This window comes from Mustela putorius, unplaced genomic scaffold (assembly GCF_011764305.1).
Source record: "Mustela putorius furo isolate JIRA1106 unplaced genomic scaffold, ASM1176430v1.1 tig00003834_pilon_pilon_pilon, whole genome shotgun sequence".
Classification (NCBI taxonomy): Eukaryota; Metazoa; Chordata; class Mammalia; order Carnivora; family Mustelidae; genus Mustela; species Mustela putorius.
In genome coordinates this window covers 6995665-7001595 of record NW_025421987.1, presented here as the reverse complement: position 1 = coordinate 7001595, position 5931 = coordinate 6995665, and positions in this window count along the sequence as shown.

Genomic DNA, 5931 nt, shown 5'->3' with positions numbered 1-5931 from the left:
AGGTGATATTTGTGTGAAGACTTAAAGGAAAATAAAGAATCAAGTCACATGAGTATCTGGGAAAAGAACATTCCTGGCAGAAGATAGAATGTATAATAAAATCCTTCATAATATGAGCTGATCAAGACTGGGTTGAAGGAGACATATATCCCAGGTAATGAGCAGGTCAGAATAGATAAATCCTTGAAAATACTGTGTCCTATTTCATATTTGAAGAAATTTTGCAAAAGTCCTCTGAAGATATTGTTCACTTAACCCTTATTTATAGTTTCTAAACTCTTACAAGTTTGTATTACAAAATCAATGACTATAAACTAAACTTCAGCTCTTGAAGATGGTTTTACATTTTTTAATCAATGGAGGGTAAGTTAGCTAGGTTTTATTATACTGCATACTTTTTTGGTTACTTGCTAAGGAAGATTTCTTCATTTCCAGACTTGTGGTAGTTCAGGGACCAGGAGAATGGCCAGATATCCTCGTTCTTATTTAAAAGCTTAGATTTCAAGTGACACTTGTATATTTTTAGCATAGACTACTTCTTTTCATAACAGTATGAATGTTTTCTGTAACAAGATGCTGTGATCTTTGAAACGGATTGCAAATCCCTATCCTCACAGGCAGTCTCCAAAGGCAATCTGATAAATGCATTTAGATGTTCGAACATAAACAGTGAAAGCAAGAAGAGAAAGAGTAAGTGCCAAATGTAGTCGAATACCAAATGAATGGAGTATACGCTATTTTATTCTTTGAGAGGATTGAAATGCCTTCTCTTTATTCTTTTTCTTTAGTATCAATACCCATTAAATGATTCAATTAATGTTTGGCATTTAGACAACAAACGTTATATCCCTTTCCTTTTTGGCCATAAGGGTGCTGGGATATGAGGGAAAAAGCGAAGTTTCTAGAGGTTCACAGATACCTGAATTCAAACTGATAGAGAGTGCGAATGAGACATAGCACTTTCATCACTGGATTTAAACTGCCTTTTGGCCTGATAAAATCTCAACTTCAAAATTGATTTTTTTCTAAAAATAAATAACTTATGTGAAGGAACAGCAGATGAATTTACACCCTACAGAAATAATTTAGGATGCTGATTCCTTAAGGTTTGTTTCAAGACTGAGAAATATTGACCAAGAATAATTAAAGAATTTCCACCCAAAATAATGTGAGCAGTTTGAAATTTTCTTTTTGTGTTTTGCCTTTCTTCTCAGCATCTCCTATAAAGAGCTTAGTAGTCAACTCTTTGTTATTTATCTTCTCAATGTTTACATGTATAAAATAGCGAAGGAAAAACATGATTATTTTTTTTTAAGTAACTGAACAAAGAGGGTTTAGATAAAATTTTAAGGGGGTGCCTGGATGGCTCAGTGGGTTAAAACATCTGCCTTGGGCTCAGGTCATGATCCCAGGGTCCTGGGGTCAAGCTGAAATCAGGTTCTCTGCTCATCAGGGAGCCTGCCTCCCCCTCTGTCTCTGCCTGCCTTTCTGCCTACTTGTTATCGCTGTCTGTCAAATAAAAAAATAAAATCTTAAAAAAAAAAAAAAAAGGTTAAAACTTTAAGGAGATGAGCGGATTATTGAACCAGTTAAATGGATAATTCCTGCAAAAACTCACAGATATGGTAGAGGCAAATATTGTTTTGTTAGACTTTATGCCTGTACATTTCGGACAATCACCTTGATTCGTTCTTTACTCTTCCTGGAAAGACACAGGCTAAGTAATTAGTGTAACATATATTATCTATATGCTGCTTTTAGTACCATTGTCTGTTTAATCAGCATTTATGCTTAGTTGACTTTTCTTAATTAAAAAAGGGAGATTAACTTAGTCATTAATTTATGATCTAAAAGTATAAGCTTCCACCTTGCCAAACAAATAACTAGCACTTGCAAATGACTGTGATTCCACTTGACTGAGTTTTAGTGACAACATAGGGTAATGACCTTAAAAGGGATAACATGGTGCTAATGCAGTGTAAACATATATCAAATAATGTTAAGTGAAAAAATTAGAATATACTAATGCACTATTATATCTCTGCTGTAATTAAAACTATGTTAAAAGTAAACCAAGGCACGGATGGACAAAAAAACAAAACATAACGGATTATTTTATTGCCATGATGAGAAGTTGGGTTCAACTAGATCTAGATTCAGCTGAAAATGGATTGAATGCCTACTACCTACCAGGCACTGTGCCAAGTTCTTTCATCCTTCTTTATCTCATGATCTTCTATCAATCCTCTAAGAATGGTATTGTTATCCTCTTTTTACATAAGAAAAAGAAGAAACACATTTCAAGGAAGAAACTCTAAACTGAACTGCTTAGTCTTTTCTGTATTTCCTGCAGTACATAATGGTTTAAAAATAAATACAGGGGCGCCTGGGTGGCTCAGTGGGTTAAGCCACTGCCTTCGGCTCAGGTCATGATCTCGGGGTCCTGGGATCGAGTCCCGCATCAGGCTCTCTGCTCAGCAGGGAGCCTGCTTCCCTCTCTCTCTCTGCCTGCCTCTCCATCTACTTGTGATTTCTCTCTGTCAAATAAATAAATAAAATCTTTAAAAAAAAATAAAATAAAATAAAAATAAAAATATATAACTGAAAAATCTAGTTAGGTCAACTACCCAGTAGTTTAAAATATACATAGTATAAGTTATATTTAATACATTAGACTTGACTGTCATTAGGTATGAGACTTTAGGGAATTCTGTCTTGCATTATAGAACAGGACAATCATGGGAGTCAAGGTGGGCAGTAGCTGTAATGGGTTTGTGGTAGAAATCCAGAATATAGCACCGTGAAGAACTTTGTTCTACAATCCTCTTATCTGCCTAATGGCAGAGCCTCCTAAAAGAATTTAACCATCATAAATCCTTTCTCCAGGGTGTCTTTATGGCCATGAAGATGATGAAAAAAGACCACTTGCACTGGCATGAACAAACAATATCGTAAGTTTTCTTATCTGCTATTTGTTCTTCCAAGCACCATTTTGTTTTTCCTAAAGAAACTCATCTGTTCATCCCAGAATCCTTTTCTCACCCCTCCCTCTCATATTTTAATTTAAATATATATATATGCCACTAACTTCAGTCATTTAGTGAGCCACTTTTTGTATGTGCTTCCATATCAATACAAATAAACTTTTTTTTTTCCTTGCCAGTCTGTCTTTTGTCAGGTTAATTTCCAGGCACATAGTTGAGTAGAGGAAAAGTTCTTCCTCTCTGACAGTTTGGTAATGAGGATTGGATGATTGGGATTTATCAGTTACTCTGGAGACTGCAGCCGAGACCTTGGGATCTCTAAGTCAGAAAGGTAAATTTCCTTAATAGTTAGACTTCTGGAACTCTGTTAAGGTCAAGTCAGGGTAGAGCCTCTCTTTGTCTTTTCTTTCCAGGCTTTCAATTAGCAAGAGAAAACACTTGAAGGAACTAGTACTTTGGGCATTTTGACTCTTGGTTTGAGTACTCTTGTTACTGAGCCTTTTCCACCCAGATACAGCTATTGTGTTCTCTGTGTCTTATTTTGTGTCCTGATAGCTTGACTTGGATCCATGAGAGCACTCTCCCTGTGACTTTCTGCATCCTGGGGCTGTGCGCAAAGGGATTGGGAAGCCCTAAGAATTTATAGTTGGCTGCCCAGAAATATGGGTGGCCTGGGCATTCCATTTGCAGTTGGTGTCGGACAGACTATTGCTGGCTCTCAAGTTCATCTAAGTCTCTTTCTTATTCTTAAATTATCTTTGGGAGTGACTTTGAATCATGAGGATTGTACCTTCTGCATCCTTGTGGATGATGCGTATTGTGTCCATGGTTAAGTATAAGTCTTATTGGTTTGAGTCACATTTTGGAACACTTATACCTTTGGAGACCCTAAATCATCAATGGCCAGATAACATACCATTTAATTTAGAAAAACTTCTAAAGATTTTGTTTATTTATTTTTTTGGTGGGGGGCAAAATCTGGGGACAGCAGAGGGAGAAGGAGAAGCAGACCTCCCACTGAACAGGGAACCAGATGTGGAGGCTTGATCTCAGTACCCTGAGATCATACTCTGAGCTGAAGGCAGCTACTTCACTGACTGAGACACCCAGGTGCCCCGAAACTTTTATATTTAAAAGAATTTTTAAAGGGCAAAGATCTCTTATGCTATACCAATGTTTTACTGGTACTTAAGAGAAGATCAAATTGAAAGAAGGACAAAAGTACCATGTCTGGCCTAAAATACTCCCTTGACAAAATTAAAGAGCAGAAATCAGATTTAGAACAAAAATTTAAATCCAAACCCACCATAAACCCTCCCACCCACAGTTTTACTGTAGTTATGTAACAAGCCAAAAACTCTCCTCACCAAAATAACAAATAGTCAGACTCTCTTCCAGAACCTCTGTAAATCAGTAGTTGACCTAGTTATAGGCAATATTGAGGCCTTGACAAGAGCTATTTTATAAGCTTTCCCTTCAAATGTTAGTTGGGAGAAAGTAGAATTATGTATGCAAAAGGAGAAAATATATTTTAAAGCCTTTGTTGTAATGACATATACAAACATTCCAAAGACACACACCTCTAAATTCAGAAGCCTCAGAACACAGAAATCTTTTAATTTCTGTAATAGTTGGAAATCTTCTTCCTGAAATTAAAAAAAAAAAAATCTAGTAATAATTATAATAATTCTGGATGGGCAGGTCAGCCCCTCTATGTTATTGTTGAGACTGCCAACCGAGTCTTTGAAAATTGCTTGCAAGAAAGCAATAAAAATGAGAAATTAAAATCAATAATCTTTACCATATAAATCGAGTCTTTGTAGAAACAGAAATATAACTCTAGGAGTAACAAAACCCACTCATTTTTCTTACCAACCAGAAACCCTTCCCCATTCATCTCAAGATACTGTAGATAGTGTAAAAAGGTAGGACCTTGAGAAAAGGACTATCTTGCACTCCTTGAGAGAAAGGAAAATTTAAACAGTAACCCAGTAGGCCTCAGCTTTTTCAATCGAGCTCTTCTAAGTCTTCTCAGCTAGGTCTCAATCTTGAACTATAAAAACTGCAGACACCCAACACAAAAGATTTCTTCTCCCACTCCATCTATGCCTACTTAAAAAAAAAAAAAGTACTTAAATATTCCTAATACTCTCACAAATGGAAACTAACGCAAATGTTTATGAAGTTCTCATGATTTGGAAAAAAAATTTTTTTTAATTTTTATTTATTTGTTTGACAGACAGATTACAAGTAGGCAGAGAGGCAGGCAGATAGAGAGAGAGGAGGAAGCAGGCTCCCCACTGAGCAGGAAGCCCGATGTGGGGCTCGATCCCAGGACCCTGGGACCATGACCTGAGCCGAAGGCAGCGGCTTTAACCCACTGAGCCACCCAGGTGCCCCATGATTTGGGAAAATTTTAAATAAGACTAGTTTGGTAATATTGACTTAATAAAAATTGCTTGCCTTCAGAAGTGTCAGCATTATGTACATGCAGAAATACAACTCTTATTCTGCCTGGGCTTACTAGTCAAGTAAGCTTATTTATATCTATTAGATGTTTAAGATTACAGATTTGATTTTAATAAAACTGAGTCAGTGATCTCTCAGACTTTATTTCAACAATAATTACATTTTATAATATAGCTGCTAAGAAGTAGTTTCCAAATTCTTTTTGGTAAATTGGAAACTTAAAGTTATAGTAGGTTAAGTTAAACTATTGATATCTATTGAATACCTATACTTCTTTTTTTAAAAAAAGAATTTTATTTATTTGAGAGAAATGAGAGAGAGAGCATGAGCTGGTGGAGGGGCAGAGGGAGAGGGGGAAGCAGACTTGCTGCTGAGGGAGGGCTTGATCCCAGGGCTTGAGCCTTAATGCAGGGCTTGATCCCAGGACCCTGGGACCATGAGCTGAGGGGAAAGCAGATGATTAACCAACTGAGCCACC